The 23,797-nt window shown below is 39.6% G+C and overlaps 1 protein-coding gene across 5 annotated transcripts in view; it reads left to right on the forward strand.

Annotated features, from left to right (window-relative positions):
- The window catches only part of LOC103362261 (thyroid hormone receptor beta), a 143,361-nt gene that overhangs the window by 4,139 nt on the left and 115,425 nt on the right, over positions 1–23,797 (forward strand). Inside the window, exon 2 of one of the 5 annotated variants that reach the window (XM_008288565.1) lies at positions 8,849–8,916. The exons of 2 other annotated variants lie outside the window; for them this stretch is intronic. The gene's annotated coding sequence lies outside the window, so the exon portion shown is untranslated. Of the gene's footprint in view, positions 1–8,848; positions 8,917–20,016; positions 20,097–20,121; positions 20,276–23,797 lie in introns of those variants that run through there. 2 more of the 5 variants (XM_008288566.1, XM_008288567.1) reach the window with 2 other exon arrangements.

The raw sequence follows: 23,797 nt of genomic DNA on the forward strand, positions 1-23,797 counted from the left end.
TTTTTCATGCACAATTTCCTATTAAATCAAGGACGATGAATCTTTAAATCAATTAATCTTTCCACTTTCACTGTAAGTTCCACTAGATATTAAGGCCTCCACTCAAATGGTTTGGGCCCTACACACAGACGGATTGAAATACTAGATTGAATAGTCCAGTAAATAGGAGTTGTGAAGCTTGGGACATCTCTATAAATAGATGAATATAAATAGACGTCACGTCAATGTTAAGATGTGATAAAGTTTGTGATACTAGCAGTAAAATGTGCAGCTGAAGGGCAGCTCAAGTGTTTCAGGCCCACCTTTGTGGCGTGTTAGAGGAATGACAGCAGAGGTCCAGCTGGCAGTGAGTCAGACTGGATCAGCTACTTGGCTACCAGTTGCCCTTTAAACTGTTTTTAGGCAAAAACCAAAAAACAGCGTGCTGTTATTGTAATACCTCTGTACACATTAACTCTGTAAAATGGACAAATCTCCTTCCACTGGGTAAGTGCAGAGTACATACAGCCACAGAAAGCAGTCATGAAGAGGTGCGTCTAGCAGCGAACACTTTAGAGAGGAAGTTTTGAGTTAAAGCTCATAGAGCCACACTGAGTGGAAAACACATGCTGTACGTACGTATGCTGCTTGTGCATGGAAGGCAGATGTGTTATGGTGCACAAGCTGTCAAAATAGACAATAAAGAGAACAGTTGCAGTGTTATTACATTTCCAGATTTGCACAATCAGGAGGGTGTTATGGAAAGGCTCCATTTTTACTGAAGAAGAATTTCATTTTACTTTTTAAAACTGCTTTTTTGAATTTGAATGGCCAAGTGTGGATGTTAGCTCAGTGTAAAGAAAACTAATGTGTATATATATATATATCAATGGTTTTTCTAGAAAAAAATAGCTGCTTCCAGCGCTGTTTTCGGCTGATCCGGACCCAGTTTGACTACCTGTTGGAGAGGATCGGTATCGCATTACGTGATACGTGCGTAACGCGCGTTTAGCGGACATTCACGCGAATAACTCGCTCAATTCGCGTCAATTGCGCCGCGCTAATTGTGCGAGTTGCGCCGCGGGATGTTTTCTTGGGTCTAATCGCGTTTTCACATTGACTTTACATGTAAATCATTCGCACGTCTGGTGTGAACACAGGGTTCAATCAGCATTTTGGTAAGAGGGCGCAAGCCGGGAGTATGAGGGCGCAGCGCCCTGTAACGTTGTTTAGATAAACCTCTGTATATATTCAACTGTATCTTTGGCCTTCTGCTTTTTTTAAAATTTGAATTTGAATGGCTAAGTGTGGACGTTAGGGCTTCAGTGGTTAAAAGAAAACTTATATATATATAATTCATATAAATTCAAAAGTATCTTTGTCCTTAAATGTGAGTTAATAGTAAAAATGTATATGACAAATAAGAGAAATTATTGGTACTTGCGGCGTGTAACCAATCAGTACCGCTGTGGGCAGGGCTTTAGCTCACACAGTGAATGCATGTAGAGAGGCGGCTGCAGCAGAGCCAAAGGAATGCTTGTGTTTTTTAAAGATTATATGCCTTTATTTAGATGCAGTAAAGAGAGACGGGGAGACAGGAAATGTAGGGAAGAGTGCAGGAGGATGACATGTGCTAAAATACTGAATATTGGATGTGATAATTAGCCCCTGATGGAAACCACACAGGGTCTGTCCAGCCTGCAAGGTCACGACTCAGCATTTAAGCTTGTCCCCTTTTCTGGAACACGTGTAAGAGAAATTTATTTGCCCCACTGGACAAGTTAAATGCCATAACCATCTGGTAGTGTAGGGTAGGAATACAATTATGATGAGAGATGAGATGTTAGGTGGAAAAAACAAGTTCATATATTGGTGCTGGCCATCAGCTAGAACATGTTGGCTCCTGTCAAAAATCCAGCATCATGCAGCCCTAATTTCTACATTTCTTTTGTTTTTTTCTGCAGTTCTAAAATGTACCAAAACATAAACTCTTGGAATATAAAGAGACTTTTAAATAAAATGAAATTTTAAAAATAAAAATACGAAATAACAAAAGTTGAACTATTTTAAAACGGTTTTGAAATTACTGGTGACACAACAATATTAATAAATATTAGCTTTGCAAATATTTGTTTTAATAATATATTTTATTACATTCCAGTTATTTTATATTTGCTCATTTATTCAATATTGATAATTTATTGACAAGACAAAACGTTCCTAGAAGACAAAGATAACAGATAGTTTGACTCACGGGATGCAGACTGAGGATATCAGTGATATTCATATTCCACACTGCTTCCTGCACCCCTCGCGCTATCTGCGTGTTACTGTTTTCAAAATTTCCTTTGCTACAGGAAACAACAACAACAACAACCTGTGATCTAACAGCCCACACTGGAAACACACTCGTCTCTTCATCCACAGATTTTCTTACAGTTGTGGGACCAAAACAGGCCTCTGATGTTTAATGTGATCTCTTTTCTTGCACAGGCATCATCAGTTGGAACTGATTTGAGTCCTTTTAATGTTTTTTTTGTTGTCTTCTTTGAGGAATTAACCAATTTAATGACCATGCTCACCTCCCCACCTGCAAATGTTCCATCAAAGCAATCCCCCCCCCCAACACTATTTTGCAGGGGCTGCATCCTGGACTTGGCACCGCTCGGTATGACTGTGATGCTTTAAAGAAATACAAACAAACCAGAGAATATTTTCCCTCTATAGAAGAATGATATTGGATGCAACCAGACCTTTCTCCAATGATGACAGAGGGCTGTGGAGGTAGGTCTGGCTATGCGAGACGAGGGAATAGATAAATGATTCAATGTGTGCCAGACCTTGGTTAGGGCACATATGCCCTGAGCAGCGAGTCCTCAGTTCGATTCCTGGCAGACCGGACCATTTGCTGCATGCCATTCCCCTGGTCTCTGTCCACCACGTCCTGTCTCTCTTCAGTGCAGCTGTCAAAGCCTTAAAAGTGCCCAAAAAATCTTTTAAAAAACAAGGTGCCAGACCGTCATAATAATAAAATGAGCTAGTTAACGATAAATATGAGTGCCATAATTTTGCTTGTAATTATTTCCAATAATTGGAAGCGAAAGGCAACATATAAAGCTTTTTATTTCCTAATTTGTACTGTATAATTTAGTGTTAAGTTGGAGGCTCCATATGAAGGCTAGTCAAAATTTATGCAGTTGTTTTTTTCCTAAATGCTCCCACATATTTCATCAGCCTGCTGCGGCTTATGAATGAACCATAACCACTTCCATGCCACATGTGAAAGTAGTTAGTCGTGACTTGGACTTTCATAATACAATGACATTCATGATTATATAATTGCAATCATGCATAATTTATCTTCTAAACTTCCCCCTGAAAGAAATTACAGCAATTACATTAATTTATCTTGCACTTTGCAATATTCAGTAATGGTCACGAGTTAATGTTGACCCTCCCTTCCAGCAACGGGTCTCTTTGGAAGGAGAGACATGTTGGTTTGGATTTACTCCTGCAGTCACTCAGATAAAAGCCCTGAATGGCTGCAATCAGCTTCTCATGCATTTTGCAGGTGTTAGGTTGAGCTGTTGTTGGTGAAATTAAATCACGTTGGCTGTAGAGGCTCCAGTGTCAGGGTAAGGAGATCCAAATGTTCACACCAGATTGACAGCAGGTTGAGTCTGAACGCAGGATTACAACTGGTGGACTAATAGCCTGATGATGGGATCAGAGTTTTACCTGGAGATAAAGCTGTGAAATGACAAACTGGAGGACATGGTTGTCTACCAGGGTATGAAAGATTATGTGAAGTTGCAAGTTTTCTTTCTTTTTTTAATCCTTGGCTATAAAGTGACTGATGCTCATTTTTTTCAAACTGATCGTATTATTGAAGTTTCAGAGAGATTTGGAACGACACCTATTTGCTGGCTTCTGGGCAGCTTAATATAAAATTGTTACCGTCTGTGCATCTGATTTGCAATTATGGAGCTAGAGTCCATCCATCCATCCATTATCTATACACCGTTTAATCCTCACTAGGGTCATAGGGGGGCTGGAGTCTATCCCAGCTGACTTAGCGCAAAGGCAGGAGACACCCTGGACAGGTAACCAGTCCATCACAGGGTGAGCTAGAGTCTGGGAATAGCAAGTTTAGCTTAGCATATGCTACTGGCATGATCAGCCAGGTAGCCGAGCCGTGCAGCTTGTATATCCAATGTACAATGTGAAAATGACAGTATATGGCAAATTCTGGGTTTAGGACCAGTTACATTGTGAGACTACACTTCCAGAGCCAGGCTGGATGCTTCCCCCCACGTTTAGGCTTAGTGCTCAGCAAAGCCACCATTATTGCCACTTTTCCACTTGAATTTTTATGAAATCTGGCTAGAAAGTACGGAAGTGCTGCAAAAGAAAGCATGTGCATGATGTCTCATGTCACGTTTTGACCTGCATTGTGCGTCAAAGGCTACATCCAGGATGCCTTACCTTATTGCTGGAGGTGGATGGGGTCTAGTGGAGACCCACAAGAAGACCTGCAGGCCATGCTTAGGGTTAAGAAAATGGAGCAAAGATGCTGATGTTTCAAGGGAACTAAACATAATTTTAAAGGATTCTTATTGAGCAGTTAATATGCTGATGTGATGTATCTGTTTTAAAGCTAGTATTGATCAACACATTGGACCACTGACCATTTGGACGATACAGCAGCTGGATTTCACATGTTGATGTGATGCTAGCTTGTAGCAGTAACATGCTATAGTTATTAATTAGTATATAAACCATGCCAAGGTAAGCACCGTTGGTAAATAGATAAGCTGGATGGATGTAAAAGATTAAAGTCGCTCCGTAACAACCTTTCTTCAGGTCTAAACAATACGTTTTTGTGTGTGTACCTGCTACTACTTAGAACCCAGACATGTATGAACCACACACACGTCTGTCCTCCATGTCTACAACTCAGTACAACTCAAATGTATTCGACTGTATTTAAAATGCAGGCTCCTTGTAGGTTCTTTACCTGAAAAACAAACTCTGCTTTTTGTCTACATTAAAGGCTAAACTTTGAGCTTGGCTTTGTGCCCTGAGGCTGTATGATTTACACGTCTTATCTTCAAAACACAACTGAAACCTCATACCTGTGAACCCACATTCACCTGATAGCTTGTCACAGGTTTGATCATTTTATGACAGTACTTGTGTGTTTACACCTCATTCTGATAAGGAAGTGTTTGCCCTGTTAATTTTAACTTGATGCTTGATGACCTTCCTCCCAAGTTACGAGAAGTTTGACTAGTGCAATAAATAGCTGCAATTGTTTTTTCTTTTACGGAAAAAAATCTACGTGGTAGCTTTTAGTGCTGCAGCTGTGCTGTCCAAGAATGCCTGGACATCATGCTTGGTGCCTGTTAGCTGTTTGCTGGATTAAACTTGTTAGCCTCGTTGTAGCTTCACTTTTACAATGTGGAGCTACTGTATACCCATCATAAGATTACAACACAAACCTGTGTGGTGCAACCTCTTTGTGGTGAGCTGCAGTGTGTGATTGTCAGGACAATGACATACACACTACCTTTGTTCTTTCCAGTGGTCCACTGGAGAATTTTTGAGGATACTATAATGAATAAATTCACTCTGTCAGAAGTTGAATGCTCAAATAATATCAGAAATTGCTGGCAGTAGCTGTAGTGCACTGTGTGGTAAATAGTGAGGGATCTGGGGTGCTGCAAACGTCTCCTTTAGTTTATGGGGTTCTAAAAGAATCACGGGGACGTGAGTTAATCAGATACCAGATATCTTTAATCTCTTAATCATCCCTAACTAGTTTCTCTGCCTGATACTCATTTGAACATTTTGAGCTACAAATACATCAGCAGACACACTTATTCATTCAAGGATTTATCCTTATTTTGACTATTTTTTACAGTGTAGAACAAAACTAGAGACGTCCCAACTGTGAAAAAAACACATGGATTTTTGTCGGAAACAAATATTTGGTAAACCCAAATACTCAGTGCTTAACGATTTGGATTCTTCATGGTAGCCTCGTTTTGCTTTGATAACAGCTTTGCACACTCATTCAGCCGTCCAGCTTCATGAGGTCGACACCTGGAGCTTTTCCAACAGTCTTGAAGGAGTTCCCACATATCCCACCTGCTGCTGCTGCTGCTGCTGCTGCTGCACTTTTCCCTGTTGGCTTCTCTTTTTGTCTGTTTGTTTGTGCCAGTTGGTAATGAACATTTTTCAGTTATCATTAGGGATCCAGATTGAAACCGTTTCCTTTGCTGACAGTCGGCTACATAAACAGTAATCAGTAATCAATTCATTGTTGAGATGAAAAAAATACAGTGGAAATGTTTTCATTTGATGATGAAACTGTTTTTAACAACCGATAATTCATTTTTGCTGCAAAATTGGCTTGGTTACATTAGAATTAAATAATTAAAAAAAACAGGTTATTTTTACTATAAATTAAATAGCAAGATATAGTGACTTCATTTAAAATTGTCAAACAAAATCCAAAGTATTAAACACAACAAACAAGCTGCATTTTTCCACAGTGCATAACCTGTTACATTATTAATCTCTTCACAATCCTAGTCTCTCCATATCCTACATGATGGAGTGACTTGTTCACTGATGTTAACGTTAGTCCAGCTGCTGGAAACAGCTGCTCAGCTCAAACAGATGTCCACAAATACTGTCGCTGTAAATTTATCAGTCCAGGAAATCTGTCACTATTTACTGCCACCTCCAACATATGTTTATACTGAGAGCAGCGTGTTGTTGATACACTTCATTACTTTAGTTTGAATGTTGTTGGAAGCATGTAATCAGAGTCCTCCTGCGCCTGAATATTAGCAACATCTCTGCTAATGGACACTAAACTCCCAGCCTGTTGCAATGTTTGAACATTATGGCTTACCGTTAGCATTGGCCTCAGGTCGCCTGTCAGGCAACTTTTTCACATCTCGATGCTGCAGAGTTCATCAGCATGACTGCCACAGTGAGCAGTTAGACAGCAGGAAGGTGCGTTTGTTTTATGTGACCCTTGCAGTCAGTCAGCAAACACGCCTGTAACTCCATCTCAGCCTGGAACTACACCAGATCTGTACCTTTTTTTGAGATGCATGTCTTGTCTTCTGACTTATCAGTTAATGTATTTTTAATTGGTTAAATTATTAACAGCAATTAATCAATTAACAATTATTAACATCCCTAGTTATCATACAAGGTTTTATTACATTCTGTTTTCTGAAGCTGTTGCCTTGAGTTTCATCACAGTCTTAACTGCTTCAGGATTGTATAAAGGTGAATTAATTTGAACTTTTTCTTTTTTGGCACCTGACACTGTTTGTATGTAAACCAGCCAGGCTCAACGCCTGTCCTCCTGTGATTATTGGGGGAGGCAGCTGTAGCGCTATCAGCAGGAGAGGTGTTAGTGGCCTGGACAGGAGCAGCTTCCTGTCTGCTATCAGCAGCACAGCTCGTAGCATCCTCAGCGCTGATTCAGGTTGGGCGCTTTTTGTACGACTTTTAGACGTTTGCATTGACTTCTGTCCGTCTTTGGTTTTAGACGGATTAACAATTGTTGGGAAACTGTTAAAGTGACAAATTGTGGTCAACCCCAGTAGCCTTACCTGCACTTCACCTGTCAGTGCTCGTGTTTATGGGGACGAGTGAAGTCAGTGAAACACACACAGTCAGACAGGAGAGAAACTAGCAGGCAAGACTCTCACACGAAGCTAAAATGGAATGAGTGCTCATATGTTAGGTAAATGACATATTTTAAAAAATATATAGGACCAACCTAGTAGTCCAGTAGTTCGTCTGCATTAAACACTGGTGTAAATTATTACTATTCAGTGCTCATAGCAGTGAGGCGCTGGTTCAATCTGCAGCTGGCTCGACCCGAACTGCAACCCACTCCCCCATATTTCCTGTCTCTCTTCACTGTCACAACCTTATTAAGGCAAAACCAAAATATATAATATGAAGGATTAAACATATGAGTTCTTGGCTGGTCCCGGGGGGGTTGGTTCCTAGGCGACGGTGGGGGAAGCACTGATGTCAACAAGAAAGTATTTACGGCTACTACAGTCTGGAAAACTGTGATAGTGACGAGGAGGTAGAAGTTCTGACCAACTGTGACGGCTGGTGTGATGTCTGGCTGGCCGTACATACTGTACTCTGCAGCTGTCTGAAACAACTGGCCTACAGACAGGAGTGTGGCGATCATGAAAACAACTTTCCTTGTGTTTTAATCTTCTCAGCAATTAAAGAGGAAAATGTGTCACAAGATTCAGTTAAATTCCATCGTAGGAACAGACTGCACTTCACTTTTGCTTTCCAACATAAGTCACATGTTACATTTTCTTTTAAAGCGTGGAACTTAGTGAAGGTAAAGTTTTCCCCCAAACCTTGATGCATACTGTGCATAACATGTATTCTGTCCCTCATTTTCCACTACAAACTTCTCATGGGGTTGGTTAGTACTAGTTTTGCCCATATGTACTCAGAAATAATGGGTCTTTGGCTGAGTGAGCTCATTAACCAAACAAAATAAAGCCCAACCATCATAAAAAGCCCAATACAGCACATACCTGTAGGATTGTGGTCAAAAAACAAGCAACTCAACATTGCATGGACTAAGCTGTGCAAGAAAATAGTGTTAAAATTGGCAGTGGCTTGAAGGTTTTCTGACTAATTTCTTATCGAAACCTTGTTTTCCTGGCTTGTTTGAAACATTAGGAATTTCACTAGTTTGTGATTGTGCTTTTAAATTGTTGCAGTACAATTTGACCTTTCCAGAATTGTGATGAAATCACAAGATCAAATGCACCCTGAATGCGTCCTCTCTCCTCTCCTGCAGAGCCAGATAATCCTAAATCGTGGTGATGTCTTCAGTTTGCGTCTTTACACCGATCAACAGTCCAAAAGGTATTTACTGCAGCCGTTGCCTCGAGGATTGTGGTGATGAGAGGTCCAGCTGGCCGCAGGCTAGCACGCCGCAGGAGACCTGTACAGCAGGAGAGTGAATGGGATCTGTTATCATATTAGCATATTACAGGTTGCTTATCAGCCAATGAGAGAGCCCACTTAGGTTTTGTTCATGCAACCACATTTTGCGTTCATTATTATTTGCATCTAATGCACCGACGTCTGACAGTTTTCTTATTACTGTCGCCAGATTGTCTATCGCCGGTACGTATCACCATCAATTTATTGCTCAGGTTTAATGATTGAATATTCAGTAAAATTACCTACTAAGTTAAACATGCACTTGAGCAGCCGTTTCATTGGATAAAACAAATCATTCTGTTGCAGCTCAACAGCGCTGCCATAAATTTTGTTTTTATAAGTTAATGTTTCAACTTTTGATGGCGTTGTCATAAACATTCAGTTATGTGTGCATCACTGAGATGATACACATGCAACTGGGATGTGAATACAGTTAAAGGACCTTTAGGATTTAGTAGCATCTATCAGTGATGCAGATTAGAGTCATCTGAACACCCCTCCTCTCCTCGACCCTTCCCTTTCTATGCGGCAGTAGTTTTTGTTGTTAGTCACAGCTAAAGTCAGTAATCTAAAACATGTACACTGTGTTTAAGTTCCCAAGAATCTTGCTTTCTAGGTTTTCTACTCTTCACGTTTTTGAAACGTTCCAAAAACTTTTCCAAAACTGCTTACTAACATCAATGATGTGGTCATTTTGTGCTACAAGGCTTTAAAAAACTCAACAAACACATCTTTCATCTGGTTGCAGTAAGTCAGCAGGAGGCTTTTTTTCAATTTCCCCTGACCCTCATCTTAGAGTGACCGTGTCCAAGTCAACTGGAGCGCACAAAGAAAAAGTGTACCGCAATTAATATTCCAACTAGAGCAGAAGTCTTTCCATTCAGTAGTTTACAATTAGAAATCATTCTGCAAGGACTTTCCTTAGAAGTGGTGTTGGATGTACAGTCGACTGTACTTGAGCTGCAACAAGTAGTGAATTGATGGACTGACTTTTCCATTAGGCAGCTTACAGAAAATTAATCTGCAACTGCTTTTATTTTCAAGCAAAAATGCCCAATATGTTGATGTTTCTACTTGACATGTGGCTTTTCTTTTTAATACAAGACAGGACAATTTTTAACTGAAGACATCACTCAGGCTTTCAGACGCTGTAAAATATAGCATAGATCAAATGCTAAAATTGAGAAGATAAAAGTCATATTAACCAATAATTTAAAAATGTTAGTTGCCATCATTATGTCTACAATAACAGGAGTTCCTACCAAATAAAGGATCAGAGCAGTACCTTTAACTTTTTGACACTGAAGCTTCAGATGTCAGAAGTCTGACAGAAGGACTTTTATCTATTATAGAATCATGCAGTCGTCCTGCCTTACCATTACAGAAAACTCAAAAGTCTGTGCCCTTGCAGCAAACAGGACAGGCTGCTGCTGATCTCTTGAGCCAGTCACCGAATACCAAAAATGAGTGAGCTTCCTGCAGGTTTTTGCGACCCTTCAATTTTTCTACTGAACTGGAAAATAATCGAATTTTAGTTACGTTTAATTGTAAGGGCAATGTTTCTGTGCCATCAGTCAATACATGATAGCCTGAAATCTGAAAGAAGGTGGAAGTACAGTGCAGCAGATTTAAAGCTTAAAGTGTTCTGGACTTTGCTTTTACAAGGACTGTATGTTTAGACTCGAGCAGATTTTTCCTTGCAGAGTTCAGGCTCATAGGGGATCATTGGTTCACTGCAATAGTCGGGTCTCTGTCAGGTTTGTTTTGGTGGAATTTAAGTTCAAACTTTGGCTGGGTCATGTAAGGACACTCAGACTCAAAGCCACTCCAGCTTTGCTTTGGCTCGGTGCCTCGGCCGCTCGTGCTCTTCCTCCCTGTATGTGCTCTGCATACAGCCTCTGCTGACTTCTAGGATCGCTCTGCATTCGCCTGCATGCACAGTACCCTCAGTCCTGACCAGGTTTTTAGTGTTTGCTAATTACATCTGTACCCAAAGCACCATGATCCACAGAGAGAAAGGTGTTATCCAGATGTTGAATGGTGTTTCCAAGGTGTGGTGGTTGCTATTGAGGCCAAAGGCTTTCTGTGCAATCAAACCTATAATCTGCACACGCTGAGTTTACACCACTAGTCTGACTCTACAGTCTTAACTCTGCTTGCTGTAGATGGAGATAAAGACCATTAGATGCCCTTAAACCATTAGATTTTAAACATGATTCAAACTATTATTTCCACGGCCAAAATGAAGTTTCATGCTGAGCCATGACAGGAACTTAGTCTGCTTTCATATGAACTCATTCAGAAAAGTTCCCACTCAAGACGGTGGTGTCGCTGATTGTTTTCCAAAGAATACGTTGTCATATTTTAAATAACACTTCTGCAGAACTCGTGTCTACGTGCCAGTATTTATGCTTTTTTAACCTAAGATTGTGAAATTTCTGTTTAGGACTTCTCAGCGTTCATTAGCACATTTATCTCTGTACGCTAAAGGGTGGTATTGAACTTGCAGAAATGTGAGACCTGCTGCAGACAGATTCTCAGCCTACTTATTTACCTGTTTTGTTCTACAACCCTTCTCAAACTGAACAGTGAAACAAGTGCAGACTAGTGTCTTGGAAGGCCAAGAAGCACTAAAAATCCAAACCACCACAGCATGCTTTGGAAATAGTTTGCAGTAATGTTAGAATATGTGACTTGTAGTGAACTGATTTAGCCATGCAGGACTGCTGGTATGGTCATTCTAACTTTGCTATTCTGAACTTAAAAATGTTTTCTTTCCATTATTTTTTCTATATATCAGCAAAAGAGAGAAACCATTTACATATATTTAGATTCTCCAAAAATAAGCACATAAACCACCTCAATTCATTTCTGTTCAGAAGTCTTTCAAATAATTACACTGATAGTTTACATTAAAACAAAATTAACTTTACAACAAGCTCAACATAAATTGGCTTTACGTGGAGCAAACACATCGCTCAACGGCACGAGTATAAGAATTCGTTGCCAGCTTAGTCAAATATAAGTTGGCAACCAGCTGGTAAAGACGGTGAACAAAGAGCAGCTGAATTGCCAGATGTTTGTCCTCATGGGTTGGTGGATACTATACATACATACAAGCATAAATACGATTAAAAATTAATGTTATTGTTGCTCTTTTTTGCCCTCCGATGAACTGGCGACCTGTTCAGGGTGCACCTCGCCTCTCGCTCTATGTCAGCCGGAATAGGCTTCAGCGATCCTCTCCAGGATAAGACGGGTGCAGATGATGGATGGATGCTCTGTGTCGGCTGGGGGACAAACAGGCTACTCTTTCTCTTTCCTTTATAGGGTGATAATATGTAAATGTTCACTGCATGCTGTGCTGCCCCTAAGCAGCTAAAATGATTAACATAGATGTGACAAATTTTGGCAAACTCATGTTAACTTTTGGGGAGCTGTGTCATGGCTCTAATGCAGCTTTGCATGACAAACAACTACACAGTCTTGTTGAAATGGATTCTGTTGGTGGGAGATTGTAGACAACCGTCTGCAGAAACTCCCTCACTGGTGTGCACCGCTTTGGGAAATGAACGTCCAGGACATAGTAAAGTATAAAGCATCTGTCCACAGCGGCAGGGAGGGCGTCTGTCTGCCAACAACAACAAAGGCTTGATAACACTGACTGAGGTCTCCGAGGCCAAGGACAAAGGTGAAGAGTTTAGTGATCTTAGTCTCCCTCAGCTATTTATATATGTTGGTCCCGACCTGTTAAAAGCAGAAGAAAAGGTTTTCAATAATGCACAGCAAGGACATACAACACACTTGTCTTGCATGATCCAGCATTATTGTACACCCCACGTGATATTTCCTTTTTAATAAATTTGCGAAAGTTTCCAACAGTCTGTTTGTGCTTCATCATTACTGGGTGCTGAGTGCAGAGTGTTGGGGGTAATAAACGAATACAAACAATTTTAGTGCAAAACTGACACATAAATGTGAAAAAAAGTGAAGGGTCTGAATACTTTGTGCATGCATTGTGTTGTTTTTACGCCATTCTGCAATTTCCCCTCTTCAGACGAAAAGCTGCCGTTCTAAAGAAGAACTGTAATTTTTTCATCTGATCTCCAGCATTTTAAACAAGCTTTCGTTGCACAGATTAGCCAATACCATAAGTTCCTAAAAATGATTTTTACAATGTAGTTTGTAGGGATGTTCTGATCACATGTTTTGTGACTATTCCAAGCAACATGTTCATTTACTTAAAAGGGGAGTAAACATGGAGGCGACACGCTGACATAACAGCCGTGCATTCGTTTTGTTCTGGAAGGCTCAACCATGAGATCAACAGTTAACAGATTGTCAGCATTTAATCAACTTCGATTTAATCAGTAGGTTTTGCAACATCTCGAGTGCTTTGAACACAAAAGTTTTTCTATTTGCAGTCCGTATAAATTAAGTCTGTCACTGTTAAAGGACGAGGTTCACGTCAATGCCATGTTTGTGTCGAGTCAAACTTAAAAATGCACCACCAACACCTCAAAAGCCCGCTGAGGAACAAGTTGTATATTATTCAGCATGAAAAGCCACAAACAGTTTGTTTGGACAGATCGAGGCCATTTCCCTCTGCTGTCGGTCTTGTTAAGCTCCACTAACATGTTGTGACTCAAGCTTTGTACTTATTAGGGCAGCGACTAACGATTGTTTACATTAATGACTAATCTGTGGATCGTTTTCAAGATTAATCAATTAGTTGTTTGGTCTGTTAAACATCAGAAAAGGCTGAAAACTTTGAAAGATTATTCCCAAGGCCCAACTGAAAGATGTTCAGTTTACTGTCGCACAAACCAGAAAATATTTTAGTATGACTATAATACATAAAATACTGATTATTTATTTGATTGTTTTTTAAAAATTTAAATAGGTGGAATCAGATAATTTCAACATTATTATTTTTTGAATAAACGAACAAATCATGAAAACAGTTTTAGCAATTTATTCAGGAGTGTTTAACTAATAGATTTTTCAGTTGTTTTCTTATCATGTCTTTCTATGAAGTTAAGAAAACAAGGATGTTTTCCAAAATACTGAACTTCTGTTTTCAGTAGCAGCAGGATCTAAACTTTTAGCTGCTATGACCGAGACGTTGCTCGTGGCTTGTTGAGGATCATCTTCCTCACAGCTTGTGCAGTTTTCACGGCAGATTCTCTTGCTGACGTTTCCGCCTTCAGGAAGCTAGTAGCTGGACGATGTCTCCACCTTGGCTTGTGCCGTGCCTGCTAACAATTCAGAATATGTTGGGATCCTATCAGTGTTACGAGGCAGCAGATCCCTTTGTTTCTTTTAGCATTAGCTGCTTTTCAAATGCAGGAATAAGAAAATTATACTGACATGGGAGTCCTTCAGACGGGGAAATGGCTCAACAAGAGGTGCTGCCAAATACAAGTTGTTTTTTTTTTTTGTTTTTTTTTTAAATAAAGTGGGTAGAAAAAAAGATAGTTTAGGAAAAGGTGACAAATCATTACAATTCAGGTGTAATTTGTAGGCAGACAGTCATCCAGTGTTGGAGCTCATGCAGCTGCAGTGGTTGTAGTGATACAGCCTGTTTTGTGTTTGTTTCAGTGACATTGCCAACATGAAAAGTGATTTATTTCTGATTATGACTGTGGATTTCTGTTGTTTTTATGATACAGTGCTCCTCTTAAGACAAGACAAATGTGTCCCTACCTTCCACAAGCATTCAAAATACAAACCAGCGTAGATTTCAAAACCAGCTGCAGATTGTAGAACTACAAAATAAAGAAAAGAAACAAGACTGCTAGATGACTTCATTGACCTTACCGCTATATTTATGTACTTGTAATATTAACATCCCCTTGGAATATGGACTGAATGTCAATAGCTAGCGTAAAGCACAAGAAATAGTTTTGATGTCCGTCTTCTTGCTGCTAATAAGTCGACCAATAGCCTGAAAAGTTATTCTATGAAAACAATACTGTGAGTGTTATCTTTACCTCATAACTTTCACTCAGTCACACCTTTCTCATCAGTTACCCTGGAGCTATATAAATAGATATATAATGTAGTTGAGCTGTGAATTACCCCGAGTTTGTTTTTGGAAGTTTTGGCCAAACTATTTGCAAACAAAACCATCATATTGTCCAGTCACACATTTTCTTGTACAAGAAAAAAATCTACTACCTGCATTCTGACGTCTGTTTAGTGAATGTTACTTGAAAAATGTAAAATCAGCACCGGGTTTTGCACGACTACAGTGTCACATGGAGCAGTTATTATTATTATTATTATTATTATTATTAAAAATTAGTTATAATTCATTAACAAAGTGATATTTATTTTTTGTCGGGGTGCCTGAGTTGCACCTGAACACCCTTACTTTTATGTAAATGAAATTGAAGTTTGAAAATACATCCAAACGTTGCCTCTTCCTGCAGCGATGTTCAATTTTCTGCTTCACATTGCTGCTCCACAGCTGCTTCAGGAGTTGATCCGCTTTGGTTCTGCTTTGTAGCTCCTGTAAGACACAGAAAACGCTGCTGCCTACATGGTCACCGGATAATTTCTTGTGACAAAAACATTAAGCTACAACATGGTAGGAGTTTTTCAGATGCAGAGAAGTTTGTTGGTGCTTGAATGTGACCTTGATTTGTTCCAGTTTATACACTGGGAGCCTTGATTAATCAACATAGATACTGTCAATAAGTTGAGAAGATATAAGCAGCAGAAAACGAGTGATCACGCTTTCCTAAACAAAAAAACAAAATGAGACTTGCTGCATGAAAAGCCGTAGGAGGTCTCAGGCTACCACACGGTTCTCTGAGCCTGTGTGGACATTGACTAAAATAGAAACCTACTGTATCTGCTCAGAGGTGCCGAGTGATGGATGTCAAAAACGCTGCGAGAGTCAGTTTCTGTGTGGATTGGCCGTCACGCTGACCATTGTCTCTCCATGGTTATTACAAAAAACACTGTCTGCCACAATATAAAACACTGCAGAATAAAGACAACAGTATTTTGCTGGAAAAGATTAACATCTGTGAGGTTGCCTCTATTTTCACTGAAGAAGTTTTTCAGTTTTTCAGTATCCTGCTTTTTTTTTTTTCCTTGCTAGACATTTTATCTTCTAGCGAAACAAAATCAGATCTGGATTTATTATTTGTGGATTCTCAATATAAAAAAAGGCGACAGTGAAAGTGTGTCATTAATGTCACAGGAGGGTTTGGAAAGGATTCGTCCAATCATCACAATAATATTTATATTCAGATGCAGCAGTGCTACAGCTGTTCTACACAACAGAAGCAGGAGGCCTTTTCTGTGTCATATCATTCAGGCTCTGTCAGAGAGAATGTCAGTCTTACAACTACAGTGTTTTTACTAAAGGCATGCTAGTTTGGGCTTCATGCGTTCTTGGCATTAGGACGTATTTCCAGTGTTGTTAGGGGTATGGGCAGAGTGCAACCCAGAGCACAACAGCTTCCAATGGACAAAGGATCAGGAAAAAAGAAACGCTTGATCTGGACCTTAAATGATAGATAAATAGGAAAGCATTTCTGTTCTTTCTAGATAAAAATAAGTTCACTTTCAGAGCTTGAAGTCCAAGTTTCAGCTTCTTCTGGACAAAGTCATCGACTGGCCGTTCTTCTACATCCTGCCTGTGTGTAAATGGAGTTTTATCAGGGCAACAAGTTTCTGAGGACATAAAAAAAAAAAATTAAAATAGGACAAGAAGAGTCCTTAAATCAGATAAATTTGCTGATGAGCTTAACTTCACTTTGAGCAGTCAAAGGTGTTTTTATTATCCATGGCTTTGTCCACACTTTGCATCCAAATTCATTTGAAGTTTCAGACATGTCAAACAGAAACTCGTTCCTATCCTCGGTATAAAGCCACATAACCACATCTTAACCTGACCTGAAGCTATCTACGGTCGTGTTGGACATTTCTCTCATAGGTTGAGCTAAATTGTCTTTAATCAACATGAATCTTTATAGAGTGATAAGCAAACTCCATCCCTGCCCACATCTGGCCAAAGTGTGTTCATAGTCATCATGGCTCTCTTCTCGTCGTCACATTTTCATGTCTGTGCTTTCAGCGTCATCCAACAGATGACTTTAACGTCTTTCTTCTGTTCCTGAGTCTGTAAAGGGACAGAGACATTTAACTTGCCAAATAACTCTTCCCGCTATCTCGACTTGCTGAACTCAGCCAAAGGTAAGAAAAACTAAAGACTGCTTACCATTACCCTCAACTCTCACATTCATCTGAGGTTAGTCAAATATTCTGTTTTTGCTAAAAGACTGAAGTTAGTCAGTCAACACAGGCCCTTCCTCTGACCCGGCTGTCTGGCCATAACCATTTGGTAAAGAGTTGCTCAGCTGCTTATTTCTCTTCCGTACGTTCTAACTTTGGGAACTGAAAGTTCCTGAACCGTGTCATATGTTCCAGGTGATGACTGGCACCATCGCTACAAGACATTTAATGTAATTTGTTTAGTCTGTGAGTGAACAGATAGTTTTTGCTCATATCTGTGTGCTGTTGGTGGAAACACCATATAAACCAGCACCAGTCCTCCTCGTTATACCGGCACACAGTTTTTAAAGGTGCTTCGTACGTTGTTCAGCATGTTGGAACACTTGCCACAGTTCTTCTGTGGATTCAAACTGCCCGTCTTCTGTCACGTCATGCATCCCACACCGATTCCATGATGTGGAGATGTTGTAGACCTGCTACAGATGAAACCTTAGGATCCATCAGACACCTACCATCAGGGAGACAAAGTAAAACCCAGTTTGAAGATCTTGAAAGGTTAGCAATCAGGATCTGAACGGTGGCTAAAGCCTCATTCAGAACCACAGTCTTCCCATTATAAAGTATTCAAGCTGTCACTGTCAGCGGCATGACATGAAAAAACCAGATAATCTGAGATAATCCAGGACAGAAATGAAAGAGCATCATGTTGTGATGTGGTTTGTCTTCTATTCTGGTGCCTTGAACCTCCAGCAGTCATGCTTGAGCGACAACCTAACGTCAGAGGAAAGGAAATCTTAAACACTGACTCAAGTCTGTTGGAGGGTTTAGCGACGCTCATTGAAGTCATTCCAAAGTGAATCCACCTAAACCTCCTCTTTGAAAAGCGACTTAAGACACAAAACTAAGAGACTGCAGCTTAAAATACCTGTTTGAGCAAAGAAATATTATAAACCTTCAGCTAACATCAAGTGCCGTTTCTAAATGAAGCTACTGCAGTTTTACTTTAGCTGGGACGTCGGTGTTGAACGCATTCACATCTGATTTCACAAACCGCATGTTGGGAAGGGATTCACTCAGATATTAATACTTTTATCAGCATGAACAAGGTGTTGGTTTGCTGTTGAATCCTCTTTTTTTCTTTCCCTGCAGTTTTTGATCAGGTTAAGTAAATATAGTGATCAAAACACAGATTATAACAACATTCAGCATTTAGATGATTCTCAGTAACAGTGACACCAACAGCAGAAAGCATTTTGTGAGCAGACGTACAGTCAGACAGGAACCAGAGCGCTGAAGCCTTCTAGTCTGATAGCGTCTGAATCCAGCTACAAAAACTGCTGAACAAGTCCAAATCCTTTCAGTCCCTTTTGGTTGTCGTATTTTGTTGTTGTAACATTTTATTTCAGTTAGTTTCTTAGCAAAATACACTGAAGCTGTTTGTATATCAGAAGTGATTAGCTGACATTTAAGCGTTTAGCTACTTCCAGTCAGATTAATAACACAACTGGTCATTTAAATTGTGCTTTGAAGAACAATAAACAGAAGAGAACGACGCTGTGATCTATGAAGCTATGCTAACAACAAGCACACTTAGCATCCACATTCAGATCCTTTGTTTTCTGTTGAATTGCACTCTAAGTATTTATTGTAGCGCGGTGTCGTTCACGCCAAATGAAACCACACGACTCGACCTTTCTGACGATGCCAGTAGCGTGTCTGTGCGACATAACGTTGGCAACACAATGTTTGACTGTACATGAGTTTTAAATACAGTAACGTCGGCTCTGTGTCCATTTCAACACTCGTCACTGTGGTTTGAATCACTCATTAAGAGGTCATCACGTTAGTATCTACGTCTATTCAATAGATATAAACATATCAATGACATTTTAATATATCACATGAAAGACAGGAGCTTTGTAATTGTGCTGTTTCATGCTGTTTGTACACTGAAATATTAATGCTATCAGGCAGTCATAACATCTTTTATGTCTGCTCTGTGATAATCGTTACCCCATTCAGATGAATGAACTGTTAAAATAATATTTATCCTGCTTGAATAAACTGTTGCTGTTAGGCACAATGCACTTAACGTTACCTGAAGGTGAACTTATTGTTGCGCTGCAGCAGGTCTGACTGGTCCAGTGGATGTGGTGTAACACCAGTGGGAGGCTGAGACTGAGCAGTTTGCCTTCTGACTTTAACATGCGGGAGAGTAGATAATTATTTTACAAAAGGACTTGTTGTATTGTGTTGCATGTGTTTTGGTCACTTTAAGAACTTGTCCACCGTGATGTCTATATGTGTCATCAGTGTTTTCTTTGTTGAGGTAAAGGCACAGCAGAAAACCAAAGTGGAAGTAATGAACATCACAACCATAATGTACTGCATTATAAAGATAACATGACATGCGGTGACGATGCCATGAGCCTTTAAAGAGTGACAGTGAAGCACAAGCATTCCTGGGTTCACATGGTTCAGAGGACAGATGTAGACTTGTCAGAATTCCTCTTGAGGTATAAGATTTCTGCAGATAAAATCACATTGTGGACCGTTGTGTATGGATAAAAGCAATAAAGTAGATCAACAGTGAAGGACTCGTGCTGTTTTCCATCACACTTCCTCACCCCCCTCTCAGCATATCGCAGAGCCAGACACTCAGACAGAAGGAAGTAAAACACCACAGCTATGCAGAGAGGAAGCTGTTAGACGGAGCCCTGGATGCTTTGCACTGATTGACTTACTGTCTTGTTTCTGGCGTGTTTGCCGTTTTGTCGGCTCTCTGTGGATGTATTGTATGAGGAACACAGGTTGGCCGGTCTTGCTTCCACTTGGTCTTGAGCCATGAGGTATATTTGACTCACCCCCTGTCATTCTGCTTTCTCTTCCTGTGTCACTTCTTTTTTCTTTTCCTGTTCCCCATATACCACCATGTCAGTCTGTAGTACATGAGTGTGTGTGTTTCTGTGGGCGTCTGATCATGTTAGAATCAGCTGAAGAGCAGAGAAGGAACAACACTGAGCTCTGAGTGAGTGGCTTTTTTGCACATTTCAGATTTATTTGTCAAATAGATGATGTGGCAAAGTGAATTTTCTCTAATTTAAAAAGATGCAGTGGAAGAATGCAGCGGAGGAACACATTCAAAACGACACTTTCAGCTCAAAATCTTGAGAGACGGCGTGTTTGTTGTGAGAGGATGAGACACGGGGTCTGACAGAGGAAAAAAAATCTCAGTTTTGTGTCTTCGCAGTGGGATTTTCAGAGAAGACATAAGGCTAATTAGATTTACAGACATCTAAGTAATCAGATGATTTAGCCGGATTTGGAGGAAATGGCTGAGAAGTAGACAAAGAGCTTTGGTGCTTCTGCCGCAGCCCTCCAACTGTTCCTAATGTTGGATTGAGAGTAAAGCAGATTTGATGTCGTACCTTTAACCTTTTTTACTGCAATTAGCTGTATTGCAGATTTGTGTCAAGCAAATGCTGTCCTGAAGCTGCTTAGATTCAGAAAAAAGGAAAATCTGAGCCTAAATAAAAATAAGTTTCTCGTGTTTCAAAAACAAACATTTGGAACTTCAACAGAGATTTACTGGATTTCATGGGAATGTGCTAGAAAAGCTGCGTTTGTTTGCTTGTGGTGTGATTGGCTCTACACTCAGAAGCAAGAGGTTTTAAAACGGCCATGACAGCGAATGCATCAAAGCCGAGCAGTGCTTTTGTGTTGTGGATGTACTGCAGATGCTTAAATATATTGAGAGCAGATGAGTCACTTAGATGTGGTATTTAGAGTCAACTTTGATTCTGATAAAATACCATAAAGCAGCACAGCAAGCATCCAGTGTTACTCAGCGACTGAAGGAAACATCTGCATCAGTGAACTACATCGTCATTTAAAAATTAACTTATTCATCATTTATTGTTGTATATAATATATGTTATATTGATTTAAAAAAAAGAAAAAAGAAAAAGTGAGCTTTTACAAGATTGAATTTCCCTTCTGGGATAAATAAAGTATTTTTCATTCATTCATTCATTCCTTGACTTTACAAATAAAACTATTTAGTAACTATATAATAATATAAATTATAATACATAAGGACTGTGAGTTACATGATGCTGTATTTAACGTCACTTATTTTATATTTGTGTTGTTATATTTCTTCACTCACTAATAATGTGCCCAGTATTTCTACCACCTGCTGGATAGCTGATGAGAAACTATGTATATATTCTCTGTGCAGTGAAACACAGTTTTAATAATAAACCATTTAAAAATTCAAAAAATAAATGAAAAGAAAAAACACAAAAGTTGAATTTCTTTAAACATTTATTTTCCAAAATTTGAAAAAGCCTGAAATCAACATATAAAACATAAAACAGGTGTCATCAGCATCTCCTCTGCTCGGTGGAAACACTGCCTGCAGTTGAGTTAGTTCCTCAGTTATACTTAATTAATTAAAAATTCTGGTGCAAACGTTTTTTTTTTTTTTTCGTGGCGACTTTTTAAACGAGATGTGTAAAATAAAGTGAATTTGATTAAATGTCCCCATTTGAAGCTTAGATGTGGTCAAATGTTTACAGGTAGCTCAAAGACAGTTGTTTTATTTATATTATTTTATTTTATTCACCTATTTTATTTGTAATTTTTTAAATAGTATTTTCTGCTGCTGTACCACAGTAATTTCCCAGACTGGGATAAATAAAGTATTTTTCTATTCTATTCTATTCTTTCTGACGGATGATGATGTAATGTTCAAACCAACTGGCAGGTTAATATGCAATAAACTAAAAGAACATTTTCTAATTAGTTTATTCTCGATAATTAACTCAATAGTTTATTATTTTTTATATAATTTATATATTTTACACAGTTCCTTCATTGCCTTGTTTATTTATTTATTTAGTGCAGCAAAGCGGTGACTCAGCAGTACGGCCGATGAATGAACTGCTAACAAAGATGATGGCTGTGGCCTCGGTCGTATTTGAAAGTTCAGCAGTGCACTCCAAACTTATGTAGCCTCTGAGGTTGGCCGTTTTAATTGGCATTTCAGCAAAACAGCCTGGAACTAATGTGTGCAGTATTTCGGCTGAAAAGAAAAAGTTCTTTGACATTTCTCTAAGAGGAACCCCTGCGGATTGGAAAACACTGCTGTTGATCACAGAGGATACTGTGCAGCATACAAATTTAAAGTTCAGTGTGGAGAGCAAACTGTGCATCAGTTCCCAGAAAAGCACACACAGACACACAAGTACACACACACAAACAAAAGTGTGGCAGCCAGAATTAGTGTTTTTCCAATATAAAAGACAAGCGGGGTGCCAGCACACAGATTTTTAAGGAAAAGCTGCAGCCGTGTCCTACACCCAGATGACCTTTTATTTTCCTTAGGCTGTTATTTGTCCTTCTCTTCTATACGACTTTGTGGAACATGTAATTTGGCCCACTTCCTGACACCTTCACCTGAGCACTTCAACCACAAGCTATTATCTTGCCTAGTGGTACAAAATCAAACCTGAATTGGGGAATTCAGACACCTGATGCATAATTTACAAAAGCTAAAATCCAAAATGACAAAGCAGGCGAGCAAACCAGGACTCACTAGTCTGGTTTAGTCCATTGAAGATTGGACAATATTCAAAAACCTTTACAAACTACCAGCAGAAGAGAATGTGTTTTGTTCAGTGTGAGGGAACAATAAGACAACACAGGAGTGTATCAGTGGAAAATAATTCCCACTGTGCCCTGATGACTGGGCAGAGATAAGCTTATTTTGTTACGTATTAAGACGCCTACACTGTCTCTAATCTTCCTTTAGTGGCCTAATCCTCTCCAAGCCATGGTAGCAGGAATGTTGTCTTTTCACTGTCATATTTTGACAGCGCTCATTCACTGTAGTGGTTTGTTCTTAATGGATAAACTAAATCTGAGTAATCCATTTTGATCTAATTCTATAGTTTAGTGAGTTTGTGTCAGTGCTACGTTTTATGGTTCAAACTCCTCACTTTGGCCGTTTTGCTGTGACCACAACCTTTGCTGCATGACTAGAAGTGCCTGTTTGTCAGGGGAATGATGGCGATGCAGCCACAGATGCACAGAGCAGGATGAGCTGACTGTATAGTGTGCACATGTGAAACACTATAACTTGAGTAACTCGTGAAATGATTGTCCTGTTAACAAATTTCAGGGTAAAAAACATTCAGGAACAAGTTTCCGTCAGAGCTGCACAATATATCGTTTCAGCATCGTCACCCCACAGGAGGTGCAATGTAAAGTAAGGTCCAATAAAACATTAATTAACCCAAACATAATTTTTTTTTTTACTGCTTGATGCAGAAGAATACTCACAGAGTTCTCCATTTCCATGACTCACCCACCAGAGAAGTCTGTCTGATACATTATCTGCTCTGATTTAGAGGTTCTTGGCTGCACTGAGGTTTTTAAACTTTACGTCCTCCAACATGCAGTTGTTGCCACTACACCAGGCAACACAACTCATTAGTTTGACCATTTAAATCGACATCACAAAGCTCTGCATGACAAGTGCAACGCC

Source organism: Stegastes partitus, unplaced genomic scaffold (assembly GCF_000690725.1).
Source record: "Stegastes partitus isolate 25-593 unplaced genomic scaffold, Stegastes_partitus-1.0.2 Scaffold565, whole genome shotgun sequence".
NCBI lineage: Eukaryota > Metazoa > Chordata > Actinopteri > Pomacentridae > Stegastes > Stegastes partitus.